The sequence below is a fragment of the Silurus aristotelis genome (assembly GCF_946808225.1).
Source record: "Silurus aristotelis genome assembly, chromosome: 20".
NCBI lineage: Eukaryota > Metazoa > Chordata > Actinopteri > Siluriformes > Siluridae > Silurus > Silurus aristotelis.
In genome coordinates, this window is record NC_139593.1 from 7,294,964 (window position 1) to 7,313,472 (window position 18,509).

Sequence of the window (18,509 nt, forward strand, 5' to 3'; positions counted from 1 at the left end):
TAACATTAATACATGATCAAAAGGAACAAAATACTTTTTAAATAAATTTTTAAACAATTAGAAATTAAAAAATGATTAGGTGGCCAACTAATAGAAACATTAGAAATACTGTATGATTGGTAGGTAATAACCAAAATAATAACAAAAACTACAATGCTGGCATCCCAAACTGCTCTTTAGTGTTTCCAGAGACAAAATAATAGTATTTTTTTTTAATTGAGACCAAATTTCAGCTTCAGCTTTAAAAGCCTTAAAACTTGCTTACTGAACAAACACAGGAACAGTGCCCTTGTGTCACACCCCCTATGAAATATTGAGCTGTCAAATGTTAGCTTGGATTGAACATACATTGGTATATTTTATCCCACAAACATTAAGTGAGTGTGCATTTTTCAAGATCAATATATTAAAATATATTGGAGTAAAAAGATTGAATAAATAAATAAATGTAGTAACGGTTGCTTATATCTTAAATACTCCGTTAAACCAGAAAGAAGCCAAAAAATTTACTTAAGTACTTTTCACCACCGAACAGTGGCAACTTGGTTGTGTTGGGGCTCAAACCTCTGACTTTCTGATTAGTAACCCAGAACTTGAACTGTTAAGCCATTACTGTCACAAAATTCCAGATTGGTTGATCTGGTCCTTAATAATGTGTAACTTTCATGGAATATAATGGTTGATGTGGGAGGGTGAACATATCTTCAGATTTAATGAGGACTAAGGGGCATCAACCTGGTGAATTCTCACATTTCACATAATGACTTTCATTTGAAATGTATTTTTGCCTAGCATATTTTTGTTTTAACTGAAGAGTTAAGTTAGACTTTTGGTCATCACAGATTTTGCTGAAGTGACATTGCTACTAGTATTCTTATATACCTGCAGTTAATCTGTTTTCTGAATTCTTAAGAGGTCAGTTATTATAGAACACAATAAGCTTGAAAAAAGAATAGGTTGATGCTAGCGTGCTTGGCCTGCTAATAGTGACACCGGAGACTTCAAAAGAAACACAAACCGGACAATTACAATATCTTGATGGAAATGCTTTTAAACCAGCCTTTCATCATAAAGCGGTCAGTCAAAGCAAGACCTCAGGTGAAACATAACAAAGCTCTTTTTCAAAACATTTGCAGGCAGACAAGTTGTGAAACTTTGAGTTGAGAGAAAAAAATGCTTGAAAGGACTCCCCAAGAGATTTCATATATTATTGCAGACAATAGGCATTTTATGTACTTGAGTGGCAAACATAATAACAATATTAACAGCATTAAATGCTTGAATTTGGGCCTTGGGCTGTGAATATTTTAGGTTATTTTTGTTTTGTTTCTCCTTTTTGTGACTGATAAAAATCAAATCTGTAACAGCCAAGCTGAAGTTGGCAAAACAGCATGGGGCTGTGTGGAAATGAGCATGAACGACACGGTTGTCTTGAACTGCTGAACTGCAAATGTTTACAATAACAAGGTTTGATATTTGTAATCTTCCTCTTGCTAAGAATTACTGTTTATTTGTTCCACTGTACAAAAATCCTTCAGCAAAGGCATCTAAAATATTGGGACGTATCTGGGGCAGTGGCGGGCCATTGTGCATTTGGTACCTGGGCCTTCAGTGGGGATGTACCTGACTTAATCCACCTCTTAATACCACCACTATAACGTCGCAATTATAGAAACCATCAATACTATACAAAAACGCAATATAACAACACTTGGCACTACAGAGAGAGAGGTATTTCACATATGGAGGGTGAATACCATTTTACTAAAGCAAGCTCCAAACCTCTACACTACAACTGCAATTGTGCACCTACATCATCTGGAGCAGTTCAAAATCAATATTTGTCTAATAACATGACAAAAACATAAACATTTTTTAATAAAATATAGCCTACTTACCAGAGATGCAGACTCATAAATTGCACCGCTCCTCAGAGGCTGTAAACCAGTGGTACCGCTCGTATTCACTGGTCTGGAAGTGGTGAACAAACCCTTGCACAAGCTAGCTTTGGGGTTGGCCCGACCTCTCCTCTCCTCACTTTGTCTAGCTTTTCTTGAAAATGGATTTTGAAGAATATCCAAAACCAAATCAATTTCTCTTTCTTCGTAGACGTAAAAAAATTCAAACTCAGATGTATTCATGTGTGCAGAGCTACACACGTGTTTTCCCAGTTGAACTTGGCTGTAAAAGTTTCCCTCTGATCAACCAATCAGGGGATGGAAAAATGCTAACCTTATTCTGTGAGGCGAATTTGAAATCGAATTGGTTAAAGAAACTTAAGGAGACTATTTCTTAAGGAGACTATGGTAAAAAGGACAGCAGTACTGATTGTGAAGGCCATTAGATTGACATGGCAGCACATAGAGGCTGAAATCTGATTGGACAAAAAATCTTACATCCACAAACACGTACTGGAAGCAGTGCAGCCAAGAGAAACGCTACGGAATAAATAGAATAAACTATTGGGAAAAAATGTATACAATTTCATTTAAAAAATATAAAAATTTAGGTTGGAAATGTAGGTCAGTGCTTCTGATAGTGTTTAGCAAAGCAGGCTTTGCTGGGCCTGACTGCCACCCACTGATCTGGGTCTGAACAAAACTCCATGGTAAGAGAAGAGAATGAATGTTGCTGTAAAAGCATGTTTCTTTCTCTTAGCACCATAATGTAATACCTTAGAGGTTTAAAGTTATAGCCTTTATTTATTTTAAATAAATAAAAATGTTCTAAACTGGAAAGTACTATAGTCATAATTTCGCTATACTTGACAATTTAGTAAAACCTATTTGGTTTTATGTTTAATTCATAAATAATAGGAACAAACATTTCTTACACCTTGCCACCATATGCACAAATGGAAAAAACATCATTATAAATAAGCTTTTTCTGTCTCAAATTCCAGTTCTCTGTTGTAAGTGATAAATAGCTATGCCTTTGAAGAAAAATTAGCTTACAGAAAAATCATTTTACATAAATGTGGCTTTCTTCACCATGCACATGAAGTACAATGATCTGTTGTAAATCACCCACATGGCAACTAACAATATACATGGTGTAGTTTATCATGCAAATTATCCTCTTGTTCGAGATTGTAGTAAATCAGGGCCTTGACGTTTGCCGTCTGGAGACACCTGGAAAGAGGACGCAGGAGCACATGCTTTGTATTGACCAAAGCTGGCTTTGGAAGAAACTTCATTGCAATTTCCAGATAATTTTCTCGATGAAAATAATTAACCATCTGCAGACAAGAGTGATGTAGTAGTAGCCTGCATTTACTGGACACCAGGTCGAATCGCAGCAACACATTTAGCCAGTGTGATCGGAGTCCAAAATAATAAAAAAAAAATGCAAATAGTCTCAAAGACTTACGAAGGGACCCCCTTATTGTTCAGTTGGGACCTGGAAGCGTACATGTTGTAGCCCGTCGGCGTCCATGCAGGCTTTCTAATCGATCTTGTTCTACATTGCTAATGAGTCATCCATATTAGTGCTGGCGGGCTCTCAGAGGGGAACAACACCCTGGTCTTATCCCCTCACCGCAGGCGTTCATTAGCATTGAACAGCGAGTGTGTCCTGGCACGTATGCGGCCAGTGCTTGCCTTGCATGTGGAGCTGAATAGTCAATGTCATGTAGAGAAGCCATGTTTGCTTGTTTTGTTCTTTGTTGGGGATGTTGGACGAGATTCCAACCACTGCCAGTTGCACTGATTTTTTTTTTCTTCCCTCATGGCAAGCTCACCAGGATGAGCCTGGGAAAAACATTTCTATACACAAAATCCACTTTAAATGGTTTCCTTGCCTTTTTGTGTGGCAACCCTCAGACGAGGACATGAAGCACGAATTTGCTTTGAGGAAAGAAAACTATAAGTAAAGAGTGGAGAAGAGAAATGCTCTACAATCTGCACAGTACAAAGTAGCAAACTGACTTCTTATGAGGAAGCTGGCTGTCAAAGTGCTCAATGGGGGGCCAAAGTATGTATCAACTATGCCATAAAAATATAATAAGTAGACGCCTGCACTTGTATGGATTTATGAGCCATATCAGATCCAGAATCAGCATTCTTTTATTTGCATGATTTTGTACAGTTTGTATGATTGCATGAATTGTACAATGATGGGATACTGAAATGTGGCTTTAGAAGAAAGTTTTGAGTAAAGCACTTAGGTCACAGTTATTGACAAGAAAGCACATTCAGTTAGCACTGAATTATTGTCTGAAGACATGTTGGTATAGAAAATTAATCAACATCTTTTGATCAATCCTATTCAAGGATTCAATAGTGATTTGGGATAAATCTCAAATCAATACTAACCTGTATTTAATATAAATTGGTATAAAAGTCATATATTCCATGAAAACTATTACCATGAATTCTATTAACATAAAAGCAGGTAGTAACCATACACCATACCTGTATGCTTAGTCTTAGCCTGTAGATTTTCTAGAGGCCTAGTCTCTGACCCCTAAATTAAGATAAATCTGGTAGTCTTCATTACCTTGCATGTATTTACTCTATATATATCCATGGGCCCTTTTGTAGATTTTTACTGGATTGAATAAAAGTTCACACCATTATGTTTTCTAAAGGTATTATATTAAGACGTTAATATAAATTAAATGAGTCAGATATTGAGGCCAATGTAAATATGTGATTTGTGCCAACGCTGTGTCTGAAAAAGTATTGCATTCTCTATTGTACTCTACTCTAGTCACCTGGTTTATACTGCTCCCAATGATAGAATTTCAGACGTGTTCCCTAAAATATGCCAGTGGATGGATAGGTTACTATAAATGTTACCAAAATATGCTAGTTAATGCATTAGTGTGCCAAACAAGGTCTATTTCAGTCTCAAGCCAAGCAAAATGAATGTATTCATGGATTTGTTTTGCAGGACACAATGTGTCCATGATCAGAATACTGATGTTAAATACTAATGACAGAGGAAACCATCCCCCCCCCCCCCCTATTTTATTTTGGTTCCAAAGTCATTAACAATCAAAATACATGTCTTCATGGTTGCTGGGCAAATGTTTTATAGTCCAACTCAATCATCGCAACTTGTATGAATATAGCTATTTGCATAATATCCACTAAAGTATAGAAAAATGTATGGAAAATTGGAGTCTCTATTTAGTATTTTAGCATATGTCTGATTGTGTTTTTAAATGAGTCTGTAAAAATGATCTCCTATGAAATTCTCCTCCATGTTCCCAAAATGATATAAAACACAAGGATGTTGTCTTACTTTTTCTTAATGTTTTCTTACTGTTAGAATGTTCTACCTTCAAATCCTTACTTCTCCTTTCTATCTTCATCACATCTCTCTCTCTGAACTTGTCACTGCTGTAAGGACTTACTGCCATGTCCAGCTCAGTCTAAATGGGCAGTCTCTTCCCAAACAGTCCAAAAAGCAGCCTGGTAATGACTTCAGGGCCTGTGGACCCTCGCTTTGCTAAGTGAATTTAGATGCTGAACGTTTGGAAGTGAAGGTCTGTTTGAAACACCTCTTCAGCTGAGCCCATCGCCATATAAATCCCATTATCTCATGGGTGTACTCTTTCACAAGCTGATAGAAAAGTGGGTTGTCACTCAGCAGAAGTGGCTTGTACTTCGGCTGTTCATTTATGGTCAAGACTTTTTTGTTGTTGCTTTTCCTTGCCTGCTTTGTCTTTTTTTCCTGGATTCTCTGGACAGTTTTTGGTCTGCAGCTGCCAATTGTAATGCTACACATGACTATTCGGTTATCACAAGAAGCACAAGTGTTCCAAACCACTTGTAGTGTAGCTCGTCCTGAAATAGGATTTCCTTCCATCTGTTTTGCTGTTTGGTACAATGCCCACCGGTATATGTGTGTCGGAGTGCATACTTTTATTTTAAAGAGCTAAATGTAGCTCTTTAGCATTAAAAAAGATCTAGCACAGATGTTGTAGCCATAAAAAAAATACACTCTGGAAGTCTCAGCATCTGATGTAGTAAGCTGTTTTTGTGCTGGTTTGCAGGGCAATAAGGCCATATTCTGGGGGGAAAACCTTTTTTTATTATTGATAAAAACTGCAGCCTAATTTTAGTTTATGATCCACGTACAAGGCAACATGGACAGTGAATATCTCCCCCATGTACTGTGCATGTAGGTAGGTGTTCCATAAAAATACAGCATCAGCACAAAAAAGTAATAGTGGACAAAATGTTCAATTATATGAGTTTGAGGCATTAATGTAAGACCTGGTTAGGTAAACTCTATGTTTAACAGCTGTTAGTATAGATAATTCAGGACTGTTTTTATCCAAATGAATCACATCAAACAGTATATTAACAACAACATTCTGTACATTCATTTACTATTTACATAAGAGCCTTCATATTACTAAACCTCGCATGACTGTCAACTATGGAGCAGCTATGGTATAATTATGGAACCCATATTTCCATCTGGCTGGAGCTAGACCTTGCTATTAAACAATAGCTATTGCTATTAAACAAAAATGTTTAAAACTTCACTTGCTTGATATTGCACTAAATCCTTGTAATTTAATTTTTTTACATTACGTTTACAATACATTTGTTATTTATGCGTCATTTATTCTCATCTCAATTTCTAATTAGCGCGCTTATATAAGTTTACAAAAGACAAAAAGTAGTTGCTAAATCATGTGATAAGTACGATGTTCCTGTGTTTTGCATTGGATTTTGGTAAATGGTGTTTGAGTTGGTTCATGGCAAAGAGACATGGTGATTTTCTTAGCGTTTTGCAGTGAAAAGAAAATTAACAACAACAACAACAAAAAAAAAAAAAAACATCCCAGTATAGGCCACACCCACTACAGACTGAAATCCGGATATGAATATGTGAAACATTAACATACACAGTTACATACACATTCATTGTGTTACATCTGAATTATACACATAAACCTATTATTTTACACTTCAGCTGATTCCTTATAAAATGATATACAGTATCTAATAAGATGTCCTTAAAGAACTTTATCTATGATTGTATTGTGCACAGTAAAAAAAACCAAACCCATATAATAGGGTTGAAATGAACAAATAGCTTGAGAGTAAAAGTTGTCCACCTCTGAAACACAACTCCATTAAAGCGTTTGACATGTGACCGATGGTCATGCGGTTTTGTCCTTCCCAGGCTGGCCTACTCTGACCTCATCCATCTGAGAAATCGTCACAGGAGGCCGAGCGTGCTCTAAACAGCGTGAGATTATAGCTTTGAGCTTAAAAACATCGACACCGACACTCATCAAAGAGATGACTAGTGCCCACAAAAGCCTGCGCACAAAGGTCACGCTTTTCACCTAAACACAGTCCTAGATTCTTGTTGTGGGGTTATCGTGAGCTGAGATCCTGCATGACATTACAGTGCTGTGGTATTAATCTTCTTTTTATCATTATTATATTTTTATATCAATCCGTTGCTTATTTCTTTGATCTGTATAACTTCTGATATGTCTTAAAGATCCCAATAATGAAATCTAATGAAATGAAACAGCAATTTTGCTCTTACAAGGAACTGAGTTGTCTTTCATGTGATATTATTGAAAAAGATCAAAGTACAAATGCTAACCTCAAGCTTTACTCTAAAGTTAACCAGTGATATTTAAGTAAATGTACTTTGTTACTGTACTTAACACATTTTTTGCTAATTTTTAGTTTTATTGAGTATCAAAGATTTAAGCAACTTTTAATCTCTACTCAACTAACGTTATGATTCCGTATATGTATTTTTTTACTCCACTATGTTTTAATTGACAATAAACATTAAAAATTTTTCAACCAGCTTCTGTTGAATAGAAATATTGCCCTGCTCTGAGACTTGCATCAAATCACAGTCAGTTTTGAATATTTGTTTTAATTCTATATCTTCATCAAACACTAATGATTTTTCTACTTCGTGACGTGATACTGTACTTTTATTTGATACCTGAAGATACCATTTCAAAAGATCGTTTTTCTACTTTTGCTTTTTTTGTCCGACTTGTTTGATCGTTGCTTCATTCTGGCATGTTGAAGAGGCTGTTGTGTTGATGGTTATTGCAGTCTAGGGGTGTACAATTTGATTCGAATTTTAGGAAATAAAACCTCACAAATCAACTGTTTGTGGCTTTTTACTAACGTGTGTCTTGGTGTTGAGGTCTAGTGCACCTCTGAGCCCACGTTCAATATGAGTCAAATACTCAAGTACTGTTCAAATCATCAAGTCATATTGAAATTGTTGATTTTTAAAAGTAAGATATCTTTACTTTTACTCATGTATCATTTTCAGGTATACGTCTGAATTTACCCTTGCTAGGTTTTTATACAAACTCACACGAGTCTTGCGGAAAGTTTCATAAGGCTAGATCGGGTCCTGCATTTGATTCTGCATTGTTGAAAAAAATCCACAAGCATTTCATAAACAGTTGACGCCACAATATTTTTAACTCCCTATACAAATAACGGCCCATCAGACTTTTGCGCTTTTGACAAATCGTTTTCAGGGTAAACATCCCTGAAAAGAATAATTACCCATAATCAAAAATCCATTAACATAAATGGTTTGTTAATTAAATCTCACATTCCCACATAATTACAAGCCAACCTATATTACATGTGTGTTTGTGGTGATATAATGGAGGATAGAGTGACTTCTACAGGGATGAAGTGTTACAAGAAGCCTGGAAAAAAAAGGTGGGAGTAAACAGTGAGCATCGACTCTGAGCCTAAACACTTAAGAATTACTCTTCACTCTTCCATTTAGTCCGTTCCATTAGACATTAACTAAAGTACTCCAGGCACCAGGCCTTTTCATTCACATGTAGCCACACACACAAACACACACACACACACACACACACACATGATTCGAGTGCCTATATCCTGCAGACAGGACATCCCTCAATGCACAGACACTATAATACTGGGGAGAAAATAAACAATCATGGAGCAGTGTGCCAGATTTTCTTGACATGCTGTCCTCCTACAAACACAGTCAGCTCTACAAACAACCAGGTGCCTTCGTGCTATTCTTTAGTCAAAAAATAGAAAGGAATAGAAGAAAATGGTGCTGTAATCAGATCTTATTATTTGTTTACTGTCCATTTTGATTTAATTACTGTATATTCTCTTTCACTTGGATAAATGCTGCCAAATAAACTATTATATTATATTATATTATATTATATTATATTATATTATATTATATTATATTATATTATATTATATCTCATTGCTATTGAATTCTTGAATCAACAATAATTATTTATCGTCCTAGCTTAATAATAAATAATTAAATAACATGCTGTTGTTTAAAAAAAGAAAGCAATTTATAATTCTCAAGTCTTCTATAAATAGTTGTTTGTTTGGTGTGTTTATTCTCCAGTCCCAGTTCTTGATAACATTCAGTAGGTTTTCCTCACCTAGAATAACCTTCTTAGGAGGGCTTTGTGTTTTACGATTTCTTGATAACATACAGTATAAAGATAAAGAAACGAGGTAGTGCTGCTGTATCATAAGTGATAACAGGAACAGACTCATAATGTATGGACAAATGTTTGTGGACACCAGACCATAAGATTGCTACTGTATGTACTTTTTGAACATCTCATTCCACATTTATTGTTACAATGAGCTCTTCCTCTTTGGGATGGTGTTCCACTAGTTTTTGGAGTGTAGTGGAGGTGATTTGTGCGCATTCAGCCACAAGGGTGTTAATAAAGTCAAGTACTGATGTAGATGAGGTGAGAGGGCCTGGGGTGCAGTCAGCTTTCCATCTCATCTCAAAGGTGTACAGTGTTGATGCTAGGGCTCTATAGCAGGTCACTCAAGATCTTCTACTCCAACCCATGTAAACCAATAACACAAGGGGAATACATCCTACCCTGAAAACTATCATTAACATTCTGATATGGTATTAGATTTTGGGATGTGCTGTTAATAGACAATACACAACCCCAATATTATTTTCAAATTGCTGTTTTATTTCTTACTTACCATAGGAAATTTTTTTAATTGGGACTATTACAAGCTTAAAAGTCTAATAATGATTTGGAAATACTGTAGTGTATCTTATACAGTATAGTGAATAGATGTGACTGTACTTCATATCCAGGCAAAACACACTGTATATTTTACCATAAAAGATCTAATAATGCCAGGATTGTGATCTACAAAAGTACAAAAAACACTAAAAACAGTTGCACATTTGTTAATGTCTACAGGTGTGAAAAGTCAGTGACTGCAGCCTTATGAGCTGTGAAAAACAATAGCCTCGAAATGTCAAGAGTAACGCAGCCATTGTACTGTATGCCTTTTCATGCCTGAGTGACTCTCTCTCTTTCTCTCTCTTTCTCTCTCTCTTGCAGAGTTTGGTTTTAATCGACATCAGATTGTTTCACTACTAGCTGAAGGATCTCAAGCTACAGTAGCTCGCTAAGAAGGAAACGATACGAATTGCATCATTTCTCTCAATGTGTTATTGCCACCCAGTGTGCGTAGCATGATTAGCATAACATACAGCTTCCACCGAAGGACATGTAAAAGCCCTAACCTTTTAGCTAGTTGTTATTGGCGGGAAAATGAGAGCTCATTAAAATGTTTTAATAAGGTACGCTATGGAAATGGACCTGATCCTGTCAAACATTTCCCTAACAAGCTAAGGTGAAAACAATGTCCTAAACTTCCACATTAATGAGGACGTAGAATGTTGTCACAGGAAAATGATTGTAATAATAAACTGGATGGTTGATGCTAAATGAAGTTACTGTTAGTACCTTGATGTTGAACATTTAAAAAAAAAAAAACACTTTCTGAAGCGATTTATTATTATTGAGTTATTATATGATTTATAGAGCAATTTGCCAAAGATGACAGTTTGTTTTTGTTTTTTTGAAGAGAATGCATTATTTTTTATCCAGTTATTATACACTTAAAATAACAATGTAAGATTATTGAGTAGTGAAATTAAAAATAATAAAATAAAATAATTCCACAAATATTTTCTATAGAAAAACTAAGAATATTTACTACCACTGGCTTTGTTAATGCTAGAGTAGTTTTGGGTGAAGTTTGAGTGAAGGTAAATTGCTACCACGTCCAGTGATATCCTACAAAATTGTGCCTCCAGCAGATTGGGGCTGGTAAACTCAGGTGTCTATATACACCAAAAAATGCACAACATTATGACCACCTGCCTAATATTGTGTTGGTCTCTCTTTTGCTGCAAAAACAGTTCTGACCTGTCAATCATTAACAGCATAAACTTCCTCAGCAGTTTGAGCTACAGGAGCTCATCTGTTGAAACGGACCACACGAACCAGCCTTCGCTCCCCACGTGCATCAATGAGTTTTGGTCACCAGTTACTGACCACTGCAGACCAGGAACATCCTACAAGAGCTGTATTTTTGAAAATGTTCTGACCCAGTCGTCTAGACGTCACAACTTGGCCCTCGTCAAACTCCCTCAAATCCTTACGCTCACCCATTTTTCCTGCTTTTAACACACATGGCCACCCACTAACAGGCGCCATGATAAAGAGATACTCAGTGTTATTCACTTCACTGGTCATAATGTTATCCCTAGTTGGTGTATGTATATACACAAAAAACACACAAACACACTTAAGTGCATTGTCTTGGAAATGTCTTGGAAACTAATTATTTCAGAATTCAGCAACATTAGCATGAACATACTGTATCTAAGTGTAATTTCCAATCCTTTAGTTACCACTTTAAAATCACTGCTTGTATAAAAGTGATAACCTGGTGTCTCATTAAAACCCAGCTTTGCTAAGAAAAAGAAATTGCTGTTTTTTTTTTTAACCTTTTAAGTACAAAAGAGGCTATTTTCTGTCTCCTGTCCAACTTCTTACAGTTAAAGCTGTCTACTTGGCTTTACATAAACAATACTCCGTAATTGCCGGTAAAATGAACAGGCACAAAGGTACCCATTTTTTTGGTCAGATGCAAAAACATCGACTGGCATGCACATTACCTTATAACTCAGTAAAAGCACCAATTTGCTTTGAGGAATCGTGAGTAAAGCAACTGAGTGGACAGTAATTGCCTGCGCAGCAAAAAGAAATTATTTCGAAGCTGAAATCGATTTTTCAAAAGAGTTTGTTTTTCATTCTGTCTCTCTCCCAATCATAAAAATAGCTTTCAGTGTTGGTGCTTTAACTACTTCGAGTTAAATCATGTGATTTGATTGGTAAAAATCGCTAGCTAAAAACTTTCTGCAGCCTGCGACCCATTTACGTGTAAAATTTATTGGATGGGCCACATCGGAATCTACAAGATCTATCTTTATCATTATTAGATTTGTGTGTACAGTTAAATTCTGCTTATTTTATTGGATTCATTGTATCTGAAAATGCTCCAGCAGCATTAGACTTCTTATTCATAAGCTTTCTTGGCTTTGAAAATGGTGGGTGGAAATTTCTATTATTCAAACAAATAAAAAAATTTATAAATCCCGGCTGAGCTTTACAGGCCTTTAAGGGTCCCAGGGGCCCCACTTTGAGAACCATTGTTAAAAAAGATAATAAAAGTTAAAATAACTGAATTACTTGCTTTTTTGTTGTCTATTCTAATTTAGTGGTGTTTTTTGTGAGCATTGCAGAGAATTTAATCAGCTATAGAAAAAAATAGCTGGTTTTTTTTATTTATTTTATTATTTTTATTTTTTGCAGCTCTCATGTAATGATGTATAAAAAACGTGAAGACCCCAATAAAACACCCATGATATTTTGCAACAAAAACACACCATCCAGCAATGGAAGCCGATAAAATGGGGTGGCGAACCTACAGCTAAGCAAGAACTCAGTCAATACACATTTCACTGTCTCCCGATTTGCGCTGCTGTAAGGATGTAGAAGATGTAATCCATCAGGCCTCACAGGCCATCAATGTGATCACAGCTCTCCATTACCAAGAGACTCGCACGACCTCACTAAGCCATATGCGAACGATTAACACTCGAGCGCCAATAAATCTTGCGAATAAATGAAAATAGATGCACGCTGCGGCCCGTCCCTGGGAGATAAGGGCAGGAGCTGATGATTGGATGTAATATGCAACAGAGCTTGTGAGGTAAATGACCTCCCACTGAAACAGCGGGTTGAAAAATAAGCTTTCTTCAAGCTTTTTTTTTTAATGTGGGAGTTACAGCATGCACCCTGTTTGGAGAGACAGCCTTGAGAATGGAGTGCTGCGCTTGCATTTTTTTCAATAAATGAAAAAAATATATATATATTCAGAAAAATGTTTGAGATTTCTATCAACACAATCAAAATGGTGCGGGAAGGAAAACAATCGGGAAAAAAAAATTGAATCATCAAATGAATTCTGAGAAATAATAAAAGTCCTAAGGGTAATGACCGTTCATTTGCTCGAAAAGTCTTCACAAAAGAAATGCAAAATTCATTTCATTCGTTACATAAGCACAGACAAGGAAGGTATCGAAACACAATACAAAGAAAAGTCACACACAGGATACAAATGATTTCTCTATTCCTACACTGTAAAACCTTTAAGACAATAAGCCTTTAATACGACTTTATCATGCACTAAATATTTGTAAATTAATGAAAGCCTCATTACTGTTTTGTGAGTGCAACAGACACAATGAATCTAATTAGTTATGAAGAGAAAATTTTTTATCTCAAAAAAGTTTTTGTAGTTGTACTATAAAAAAACCTTGCCATTTTATAGTACCCTTAAAACACACACAACAAACCGGTACCTAGCAGGGGAGTAGAGGATACAAATTTTATGATTGATAATTTTAGTACCTTTAAAGCACATTGTTGGCCTGAGGCAACAAATCAATGGCCATTAAGGGGTAGTAAAGGGTACTACTTTTTACATTTTACTACATTTTAAGATTGTTTTTACACATTGTGAATATGTGAATATGGTATGGTGAGGCTCCACTGCAAAGGGTGATCTAAACCGGTGAATGCATCCCTGGCACCAAACCACCTGCCATTGAGCACCTTCACCACAGCAGGTTACTGTGCAGAGTACACAATATCATCTGGGACTTCTTACATCCCAGTCACAAACTGTTTAACCTTTACAGGTTCAGGGCCAGCTTTATTCCATTAACCATCACCCTGCTACACTGTACACTACTCCTTCAGGACACTGTATATATACTGTGTATAACTTTTGTACAATTGTACATACAATGTGCAGATTCCATATTGTAAATTGATCCAATATTCTCGATACATATTGTGCTTTACACACATCTTGCACTATATATAAATATAATATACAGTACAGACCAAAAGTTTGGACACCTTCTCATTCAAAGAGTTTTCTTTATTTTCATGACTATGAAAATTGTAGAGTCACACTGAAGGCATCAAGGGCTATTTGACCAAGAAGGAGAGTGATGGGGTGCTGCGCCAGATGACCTGGCCTCCACAGTCACCGGACCTGAACCCAATCGAGATGGTTTGGGGTGAGCTGGACCGCAGAGTGAAGGCAAAAGGGCCAACAAGTGCCAAGCATCTCTCGGGGAACTCCTTCAAGACTGTTGGAAGACCATTTCAGGTGACTACCTCTTGAAGCTCATCAAGAGAATGCCAAGAGTGTGCAAAGCAGTAATCAAAGCAAAAGGTGGCTACTTTGAAGAACCTAGAATATGACATTTTTCAGTTGTTTCACACTTTTTTGTTATGTATATAATTCCATATATAATTCCACATGTGTTCATTCATAGTTTTGATGCCTTCAGTGTGAATCTACAATTTTCATAGTCATGAAAATAAAGAAAACTCTTTGAATGAGAAGGTGTGTCCAAACTTTTGATCTGTACTGTATATCAGTGGCCCCCAACCCCCGGGACAATTGGTACTGGGCCGCACAGAAAGAATACATAACTTACATTATTTCCGTTTATTTATTATCTTATTTATTATGTTTTATTTTGGAAAATTACCGGATTCTCTCCTCCACATCTGTCTATGATTTACTCTTGATGCATGTCATGACGCCTCGGTCACATGTCTTACCTCCATCTGCTACCTTCTTAAAGGGGCTGCTCTGGGCCGGTAACATAATACATTACCACTAAATTGAAACCCCCAAATGAACAAAAAACAACATAGTGGATTCATATTTATTATTCTATTTAGAAAATACCAGTTTTTATGTCGGTCGTATCATTTTATTTTGTTGTATTTATCCGCCACACCTTAAAGGCCGGTCCGTGAAAATATTGTCTGACATTAAACCGGTCCGTGGTGCAAAAAAGGTTGCGGACCACTGATATATATAAAATATATATACTCTCTCTAGAGTGTAACATAGCATTAAAAGGTGTTTATCTGTTGCCCCAAACACAAGGTGTCCTGTGGTGTGTTTTACAGGAGAGCTCAAAGATAAATCTCTTTTCTTCCTTCCTGCTCATATCACCTTTGCAGCTGTTACACACTCATGTGCACGAGTGATTCTGAAAATGATAGTGCACAACATGGATGCTTGTGTCATTTCAACAGAACCATTTTTATAGCTCAATGAGCAGCCTTCCTTAAAGGATGATGTAATGTCTACAGCAGTGTGTCTGAGAGGTTTCTTCTTGTTGGAAAAATGACCCCAACGTTCACGTAGTCACGTTCAACATGGGATTCATTAAAAACATTCTCAGTTGACATTAACAGGTATTTTTACTGGTCTAAATTCACAATTCTACAGTATGAGAATAAATAAAGTGTTATTTAATGTGTAGTCACAAATGACTCAACATTTCCCTTCAGTGCAGTTTCTGGTGTTATTGGTTTCATCCAGTAAGAAATATTGATTACGAAGTACTGTATATTTTTACATACAATATGATCAGCTGAAACATAACAGCACATTGGTGATGTATTGTTCAATTAGTCTACAGTATAAACACACACCATACTGGAAAGTATTTGGAATTCAAAATTAGTCATTTTTCTAAGAGGGGAATTGGCAGGATTCTTAGCTTGACATGATAATTCCAACTATTTTTTAACCTGGGAATTGTCTCTTCATTTAATTTCATTCGGTTTTTGTTTGTACAGCTCTCTGAGCAATGTCACGAAGCAGTTCCACAAACAATAAATAGATGTTCTCTATAAATCTGAAGTACTTCTTATTTATTTATTTTGTAGAAAATGGAATTTCTAAAGCATCTGCACATTAGAAAAGTATTTCCCTCAAGTGCTTGTCTCCTCTAAATAAAATGGCAGCCTGCTGGGACGTGACAGTCGCCATAATTAATCCTATCGAATAAACCGCCTTATGGGTAGTTTCCCAATCATGCATTGGAATGCTTTCAAATTGGTTTGCATCAACTTGCAAACCCTGTATGTGTGGAAGATTTCCAGGCTTGATTTCAACCCCTTGCAGGCTACAAGCATCCAGGTATTTTCTTTGATTTCATTTCTGCTAAAAGAAAGTTTATTTTCCTTGTGGTTATATAGGAGTTACACTTTACTTTGCTGTCCCAACATACACTTTTTAATCTATTTGAGTAAACGGAGTTCGGTGTGTGAAAGTCGCGCCCTGCATTTAGATCGTGCCATGCTGACAGCGAACACCTGTTGATGAACCGGCAGAGATAAGAGGCTGTCAGAAGCTCAGAAACCAGGTAGGCTTCTGCCTGGAATATCAATGCTTCTGAATAAATAACTTTCTCAAGGTAATTCTATTTTAAAGGCTCTGGGCACATGGCAATTGTAATTAACAAAGATAATGCAAGGTGAGTGAGCTAAAAAATGCAACCAGTAGCCCATGTGAAGGACACACATTGAATGAGCAAGTTCATTTCATTATTTAAGCACAACAGAGTGACATCATTTCTGTATTGGAATTGTAACTTAAGCAACTTATAGATATATGCTGTCATGTTGATCAGCACTGGCCCAGTTGGTCACTGTGGCTGTTTTTTGCATTTAATGCAAATTTTGCATTATCCCAAACTGGATTATAATAAAATCAAAATTGACATACTTCACCTCATTTATGATTTCATAGGGTTCCCTGGTGGTCTAGTGGTTAGGATGCGGCGCTCTCAACGCTGCGGCCCAGGTTTAATCCCCGTTCAGGGAACCAACCCCAGCCACTGCTGGTCCCAAGCCCAGATAAATGGGGAGGGTTGCGTTAGGAAGGGCATCCAGCGTAAAAAAATGCTATTGACACATTTCTCTCTTCTCATATATGGCATGGCAAGTTAAATCAAAGGTCAATAAGGCCTAACTTTAGCCCATGTGGCGAGTTTGGGCATCGTTGTTCTAAAATATCGATACATTTGATACCAGTGTTATATGGAAAGGCACTATACTCACTTTAAAATATCTATCCTACATGAGATTATTATTACTTAAGAAAGAAGAAGAAAAGAAAGGTGTTTTATTTTTGTCACATGCACAACAGAACAGTGAAAGTCTTTATTTGGTTATCTCAGCGATGTAGAAAGCTGGGGTCAGAGTGCACTGTCAGCCATGATACAGCTCCCCTGGAGCACACAAGGTCTTTAAGAGGCAGCTTGGCAATACCAGGGCTTGAACCCCCTTCCTTTCAATCAGTAACCCAAAGCCTTAACCCAAAACATTCCTGCATACTTACATGAATAGGAATTATTTCTTTTTCTGCTGTACAAACTAACAATGCCGAAAGCATACGGTCACTCAGTCATAAATCTTGAGATCACTGCATTATTGGTTCTTTAATAAAATTTTTTTAACTGATCAGTCCAAAAAAAAAAAAAAAAGCTTAATGGAAAAAAATTACATTCTTGTGTTCACAGATAACCTATAAAGCAATGGAGAAACATGATGTGACAGTTTGAATATGGCTATTTTTCAATTATATTCAATAAATAGTTAAAAAATACATGAAATAGATGTCCAGTCCATTGTAGTCTTTAATATTATTAATTTAATATTTCATTAACATTAAATATTTAATTTAAAACCAAGATTTTTTTAAGTCATAGATATCGCTATTTTTTTCGATCTCAGATATTGGTATAATACAGGTCTGGAAAGTACCTGGTACAGCTAGTCGTCGACTTACAACCTATGCAACTTACGGCCATTCGACTTTACGACCACAAACGCTAGCCAGGGCGTACATTATTTTTTACCAGCTTCCGGCATAATTTCACAGTACTGTACATATAGCCTACTTTACTTATGACCAAATCGTGTTACGAGTGTCATACACCCCGGCTACGCCGCTAGCCGCCGCGTACGACAGTGCGTCCCAGCTTCCGGCATCATTTCACAGTACTGTACATATAGCCTACTCTACTTACGACCAAATCGCGTTGCGACCGATTTGTCGGCAGAGGTGGGAAGTAACGAAGTACAAATACTTCGTTACTGTACTTAAGTAAATTTTTTTGGTATCAGTACTTTACTCCACTATTTATTTTTCAGACAACTTTTTACTTTTACTCATTACATTTTTACATATATATATATATATATATATATATATATGTATATATATATATATATATATATATATATATATATA

General features: G+C 36.3%; 1 long non-coding RNA gene across 1 annotated transcript in view; it reads left to right on the forward strand.

Annotated features, from left to right (window-relative positions):
- Window positions 1-15,239, forward strand: part of LOC310716079 — a 243,664-nt gene extending 228,425 nt beyond the window's left edge. The window contains exon 2 of the long non-coding RNA XR_014530484.1: window positions 15,147-15,239. This is a non-coding gene — a long non-coding RNA (uncharacterized lncRNA). The remainder of the gene's footprint in view (window positions 1-15,146) is intronic.
- The last annotated feature ends 3,270 nt before the right edge of the window (window positions 15,240-18,509 follow it).